General features: G+C 38.5%; 1 pseudogene; it reads right to left on the bottom strand.

Moving 5' to 3' along the window:
- Positions 1 to 6455: 6455 nt before the first annotated feature.
- On the bottom strand, positions 6456 to 7331 carry LOC105550233 (annotated as a pseudogene).
- Between the last annotated feature and the right edge of the window lie 248 nt (positions 7332 to 7579).

Below are 7579 nucleotides of genomic sequence, written 5' to 3'. Positions count from 1 at the left end.
CTTTATAACAAAAGATTTCCACTGTACTCTAGAGCCAAAGACAGCTGCTTCAAGTGCTCAATAGAAGGAAACATCAGAAGGTTAGGTGTAGTTTTTTAATTGAGCTTCACTAAGAACATGGATACACATCTCTCCCCTTAATAAAGTTATTGTGACATCTTGTAACTATAAATGATGGGGCCCCTGCTTCAAGTACCTACACTTACTTCTGCAAAATGACTCTTTCAGCTGTGTTCACATTTGGCCTCTAACTCCAGTGAGAATGAAACAGAAGGAAATAGAGCTATAATACCATCTGAGTGATTTAGAACAGACATAAGGAAAGGTACTACTCCCTGAAAGTTTATACACTCATAGATAAGGGATTATGTAACCAGGGTGGTATACATCTGGTCCTGCCCGGAAGCTGAGTAATGGAAGCTGAGTAATGTAGTACTTCATGTTTCTGGTCACTAAATGAATGAATTGGAAACAAAAATTATTGTTGTGTACTGGTGGTTTTAGGGAAAGGGGACAAACATATTATTTCAAATTGATACGTAAGTACTACATTTAAGAGTCTTAATTCCCTAAAGCAACTATGAATGAGCTTCAGGAAAACTATGAACACCTTGAAATTAAGTATACACAATTTCATATAGGTACATACATACACTTTTATAGAAGAAGAAGACTTGTATCTTTCATTGGATTCTCTGTATAGTATATAGTCACACACACACACAATGATTTAATATTACTAGTAGTGTTGATGAAAAGAGTCAAACTCTGTAAAATAATTTAGGAGATTTATTCTGGGCCAAATAAGAGTGACCATGGCCCGTGACACAACCTTCAGGAGGTGCTGAAAGCATGTTCCCAAGGTGGTTGGGGTACAGCTTGGTGTTATATATTTTAGGAAGGCATGAGACATCAATCAAATACATTTTAAAAATACATTGTTTTGTTTCAGAAAGGCAGGACAACTCAAAGCCAGAGCTTCCAGGATATAGGTAAATTTAAACATTTTCTGGTTGACAATTGGTTGAGTTGATCTGAACACCTGGGATCAAGAGAAAGGAAATTGGCCTGTCGTGGTGGCTCACGCCTGTAATCCCAGCACTTTGGGAGGCCGAGGGGGGCACATCACCTGAGGTCAGGAGTTTGAGACCAGCCTGGCCAATATGGTAAAACTGCGCCTCTACTAAAAATACAAAAAATTAGCCGGGCGTGTTGGTGGGCACCTGTAATCCCAGCTACTCAGGAGGCTGAGGTGAGAGAATCCCTTGAACCCAGGAGGCGGAGGTTGCAGTGAGCCGAGATCGTGACACTGCACTCCAGCCTGGGCAACAGAGTGAGACTCCATCTGAACAAAAGAAAATAATAATAATAATAATAGAAAGGAAATGTTCAGGTTAGGATAAAGGATTGTGGAGACCAAGTTTTATTGTGCAGAAGCTCTCAGATAGCAGACTTCAGAGAGAGAGAAGGTTGTAAAATGTTTCTTATCGGACCTAAAAGGGTGCCTGGCCCTGAGCTGATTATCTTCTGGATCTGGAAAGGAAGGATGGAAAACAAAGGGGACAGGGTATTCTCTGTAGAATGTGGATATTTCCCACAAGACTTTGCAGAGCAATTTGAAGGTATGGCAAGGGAATATATTTTGGGTTTAATATTTTGATTATTTCCTTGTCTCATAATGTTATGCCAGAGTCAGACTGGAAAGTAAGTCACAATATATAGGGTTAAATAAAACCCATCTGATGGGAATTTATGGTTTGTAGGGCATGACTCCCTGGACCTCTTAGATAGGAATTTGTGTAAGATAAAAAATCAGAGTTTAGTCCTCAGTAGATACCTTTGAAATTAGGGAAAGGATAATTCACATAGATTCAAATGGTGATGTTTTCAATGTGTTGTAAACTTTGAATAAAAAAATAATTCTCCTGCAGTTTCTGACCCTTGTGTTCCAATTTACAATTGCTTCCAAGCATATTCCCTATCCTATTGAAGGAATTCTGATTTGGAAAAATGATTTTATAAATATAATACAACCATACTTCTCACTGGCTATGGCCCTGACCTCCCTCTGGCCACTTCTTGTCTCCCTCATGCTCTCTGTCCCAGGCCTATTGATCACCTGCACTCTCCAGTGTGTTTTCTGCTCTTTCTGTCCTCTTACCCATTGTACACATAGCTTCTTCTCTCTGAAACAGTATATCCACCTTTTGCCTTCAACAGATTAACCCTAATTGTCTTTCAGGATTCCTCTCTGGTGACCTTCAACCAGGACCCTGGGCAAATCTGCATCAATACACATGCAAAGTTGCTTTAAAATAATGTGTTTATTTTCTTCCGTTTCTGAATTGCAGACTTCCTTGAGATCATACATGTTTAGTACTTTATTTACCTTGATAAGCCTGCAGCCTCATACCACATCTGGCATTTAATAGGCCAACAGAACTAGTGACCCAGCATGGGTCCTGAGCTAGATGGTCAATCTCTCTGCTTGGGAAGGTTGATTGAAGGTTGATTATTTTGGAAAACAAACGAGTGGTAATGACCAAAAAAGTTGACAGTTCTTCTTTTTCAGGATGTATGTATTTTAGACAAAAAATGCTACATAGGCTAAAGAAATTAACAACTACTTTTAGAACTAATTTCATGGAGAAAGAAGCAATGTAGAAAATCCCTGGTCCTAAGGAAACTTTCCTGAAACCACTGAAGTGACTAACTTCATGTCACATAGTGGATGCCTTAAGAGACCTACTGTTACTCAGTGTGATCACTAAATGATAGAGCTGAATTTCTGCCCCATCCTAGCTCTGCTTATCCTTAAATATCAGGATGCCTGCTGTAAGAAATTCTTTTTGTAATCAAAGCAGTTGAGACTGGTTAAAACCAAGATCGCTGACCAAATGACTTTTAAAAGACTTCAAGCTTCATTATAATCTCATTTCCTTGCTAAATGGGACTCCCACCAGCACCATGACAGTTAGCAATTGCCATGACAATGCCTGGAAGAAGTCATAAAAGGAACAAAAGGAAGGTGGTACTGGTAGTTCTGGGAAGTTCACTGCCCTTGTCCAAAAAAGACAGGGATTACTCCCCTCGCTTTTAATGTTCAACCCCTTTATTAGAAAAACAATTGTGTATTTTAAACCACTCATCCCTCACTCATCAAGAAGTCGATCTGTAAGCCGTGTTCCTGCTCCTCAATTCTATGACCATTGAATAAAGCCTTCACCGCTTGACACTCATATTCAGTTTTATGTCATGGCTTCATGACACCAAACAGGGAAAGACTCCATTTTTATGGGTACTGGCTTTGTCAGTAACAAAACTAGTGACTCAGAATGGGGCCCTGGGCTAGATGATCAATCTATCTGCTTGGGAATCACCCTTACCCACCCTAGAGACTCGACAACTGGCACCTGACAGTATCAGTTGGTAATGGACACACATTTGTCCTGACTTTCCATGCAGAGATCAGCTCTGGGGAAGGTAACGTATCATTGTTGTAAGAACATAAACAGGCAGGCAAAGGTTATATAGCTGTATTGGGAAGGACCCCCTAAGCTAAGCACAGTGGGGATGCTCGCCCAAAATCAGGGTTGTGCACAGGGATGCCCTGCATGAGGCCATGGTCCCATCCTCAGTAGAGGGCCCTGTGGGAGTTCTCTAAAGTGTGAGAGGAACCAGAGCATTTGAGGAGGATGATACAGAGACTGAGAGGTGAAGGAACCACTTTTGAGGGATTAGAAGAAATCCCCATTCTGAGGCTAAAGTGCCTAGGGGAGAACCTCTGAGACAGGGTGCCAGGGACACCTGGGTGGCCTTCAGGAAGACACCAGAGACAGCTGGTACAATGGCCAATATTGGTTTTGTGCACAATAAGGAAAATCTAGAGTTCAAATGGTTAACCTGCAACTTTAGGGTTAAGTAGAGTCTTCTAAAGCTCTCTGTTTTCCTTTCTTTTCTCCTCTGCTTTGAATCTGGTGTTACTAAGTTGCTGGGGCTGAGATAAGACTCATTATTTAAGGTCTAACTGAAATGGAAACATTAGAAACTCATTTGAAACTGAAAAAAAAAAAAACAAAAAGTAAAAGAGGGTTTTTAAAATAAACTGCCATAGAAAATACTTTACCCAAATTTTGATTCACAGCCTTCCTTGGATTATGTACTGGGGAAACAAAGTTTAGCTAGGGGAATAGGTTCCAATTTTTTTAAAAAATTAGATTCATTAAAAAATAAATAAATAAAAAATTTTAAAAAATAAAAAGATTATAAAATAAAAAAATTAAAAATTAAAAATAAAAAATAAATAAAAATAAATAAATAAATAAAAAGTACCCTAGACCTTAAAGTATAATAAAAATAAATAGATTCAGCTATATTTTATAAAATGGGTAATTTATATTACCATCTCATGGCTAAAATTTCAAGGTAAAAGCCATTGGATCTTGTGTGTATGTGTGTGTGTATACATAAATTTGTTTATATGTATACATTTGTACTATCCTATGTGGTATGTCTAGCATGCTACCAAATGGCTTCTAAGTAAATGAATACTCATAAATTTTAAAAATCCAAATATTCTTTAAGTTTACATGAATTTAGTAATTTTTTATTTAAAAAACTTGTTTTTTTAATAAATTGAAATTAAAAAGCCTTGAAAATTATTAGCATGCATTCTTATCTGTGTTTACTGATTAAGATGTCAAGGTTTGGCACAAATGCTGTAAGACTACAAATGCAGCCAAAAATAAACTTGTGTAATTTTTTGACAGATAAGACTAACTTAATATTGCAGGTTCAATAAAAACAGAAAATTCTTGTTTGTTAGTGGCAAAATACCTATGTGTTTAACTTTAAGTTTCATTCTTAGGTAAACACCTGATATTCACAGGCTATAAAAATAGTTAATAAAAAATTAAATTGAAATGATAACTAACTTTCTCTAATATGTGCATTTTCATAAGTAATCTAGATAAACTCTTAAAAATGAAAGAATTAAATACATATAAAAGGGATAAATGCTTGTAGGTAAACTTTTTGTGTAATTTAAAATCTGAAAATTATTTTAAATTCAATAGTAAATGCTTGCTAGATGTCTGGGTCATTTCCAATGAAAAGGGATTATAATATGAAAAAACATGTTTCTAAGACTTGTGGAATGGTTTCACCTATAAAATGCTGACATCTAAAAAACCATTCAGGATTTCTTACTTCTCAGGTTTTTACTAAAATGTGAGGCAACTAAGAAAAAGAATTTTAATTAATATACAATTCTGTAAGTTATGGGGTATTTTTGTTGACCAGAGATAGAGTTTAACTGCTGAGACCAGCTCGATCGGGGAGACCCTAACCCAGTGGTGCTAGAGGAATTAAAGACACAGACACAGAAATATCGAGGTGTGAAGTGGGAAATCAGGGGTCTTCCAGCCTTCAGAGCTAACAGCCCCAAACAGAGATTTACCCATATATTTATTAACAGCAAACCAGTCATTAGCATTGTTTCTATAGATATATGATTAACTAAAAGTATCCCTTATGGGAAACGAAGGGATGGGCTGAATTAAAGGAATAGGTTGGGCTAGTTAACTGCAGCAGGAGCATGTCCCTAAGGCACAGATTGCTCATGCTATTGTTTGTGGCCTAAGAATGCCTTTAAGCAGTTTTCCGCCCTGGGCAGGTCAGGTGTTCCTTACCCTCATTTCCGTAACCCCAAACCTTCCAGCTTGGGCGTTAGGGTCATTATGAACAAGTTACAGTGCTGTAGAGATTTTGTTTATGGCCAGTTTTGGGGCCAATTTATGGCCAGATTTTGAGGGGCCTGCTCCCAACATTTAACTGTAGAAAAGCTGAGGTGGCAGAATTTTGAAATAGCAGCAAAAAGTTTATGTTTATGCCCATATTAAACATATGGGCCATAGATGACCAGCCCATCTATTTACAACATGCAGGATCTGGGGTTTTCCATATGCATCTGTACTGCCATCCCTCAACTTCAGATTTATCCCCATCAGCACACTCATTTCTTTCCTGGATCTGCCTTGGCCATAAAAGATACAACTCTTCTGGGTGATATCCCATCATATAAATCTAGGCATTATCTCCTAGTGTCTCTGGGTCTCTTCACAGTATTTTTTTTTTTCTTAAACTTTTTTTTTTTTGAAGATGTCTTGCTCTGTCACCCAGGCTGGAGTGCAGTGGCATGATCTTTGCTCACTATAACCTTCATCTCCAGGGTTCAAGCTATCCTCCTACTTCAGTCTCCCCAGTAGCTGGGAATATAGGCACAAGACACCATGCTAATTTTTGTATTTTTTTTGGAGAGACAGAGTTTTGCCTTGTTACCCAGGCTGGTCTTGAACTTCTGGGCTTAAGCAATCTGCCCACCTCAGACTGGTGCTGTTATTACAGGTGTGAGCCTCTAGGCCCAGCCTCTTCCCAATCTCTGACTCCAGAGCACACTAGGGGCCTGTCTCTTCAGTGAAGGAGGCTTCCACTGGTGGTGTTGAGAGCATCTTGGGCATTGACTCAGGTGTGGGGGTTACTCTCTTCTTAGAGATAACCCTGATAGAGCTGGCAAAGGGGAGACAGTTCACTCTCTGATGGCTGTTTACAGCTGTACCATGGGTACCAGGGTTCACCTGAGACCAGGGTGGGGACTGGCAGAGAAGCACTCATAGCTCCATGAGAGGCACTAAAATCAAGGTCCTGGGGTTCAACTTGAGAGATGTGGTAACTGAGGAGACTATGATCCCTGACTTTCTGGATGACATGGGTCAACATCTTATGCTGCTTCATACGGACTCCTGTGTATGGAGCATGGAAAATAATACCCGTGTGGGCACTGACAAACTGTTCCGAGAGCTTAACAATCCTAAAATCAACATGTAACTTGTGATCTTGGCAGATGGGGCAGGGATTCCCAGCAACTTTATTCCTGTTGGTAAAGTTTTGTCCTAAAATAAAATGACTTGTTATTTTAAAAGAGGTAGTACAAACAAATCAGAAGGTCAAAATACATTGTTCATGGTCTCAGTCCTAATAAAGATTGTAGGAAACAAATTTATAAAATAAATTTTGTATGTAATTTAATTGCCTACAATTAAAAAGAAATTATCTATAACAGTCTTTCTAAGTTTAGTCACCTATCTTAAGATTTTTCTAAGGTATTAATTTACTCTTAAAATTATAAGAGATTTGTTTTTTAATTCTATAATCTTAGACCTATAACTCACTTACCCCCACTGGCTTCTGCAGGCAACACACCTCATTCTCTCACCAATCACCCATTGATTCCTTTCAGAGAGTGAACCTGGATGATACCCAGTGCAGAGCATCTTACCAGCCTTCCTCTATGATTCCCTCTGGCAGGTCACCAATGGGAAAGAGGGATGGTTATTGTACATGTTCTCTTCACAACTTCAGATATTCACAACTAGAAGTCACATTCTAAATGATTAGGGAAAAATCCTGGGGATTTAAAACCTCATTCAGAGTAGTTTTGAGACCCATAACCCCAACCAAGCAGATGTCCAGTCCCTTTTGAACATTCTCCTCACTGGATGAAAAATTAAAAAAAAAAAAA

Source organism: Mandrillus leucophaeus, unplaced genomic scaffold (assembly GCF_000951045.1).
Source record: "Mandrillus leucophaeus isolate KB7577 unplaced genomic scaffold, Mleu.le_1.0 Scaffold471, whole genome shotgun sequence".
Taxonomy (NCBI): domain Eukaryota; kingdom Metazoa; phylum Chordata; class Mammalia; order Primates; family Cercopithecidae; genus Mandrillus; species Mandrillus leucophaeus.
Note: the sequence above shows the minus strand (reverse complement) of the source record. Positions and strands in the feature narration are given on the sequence as shown.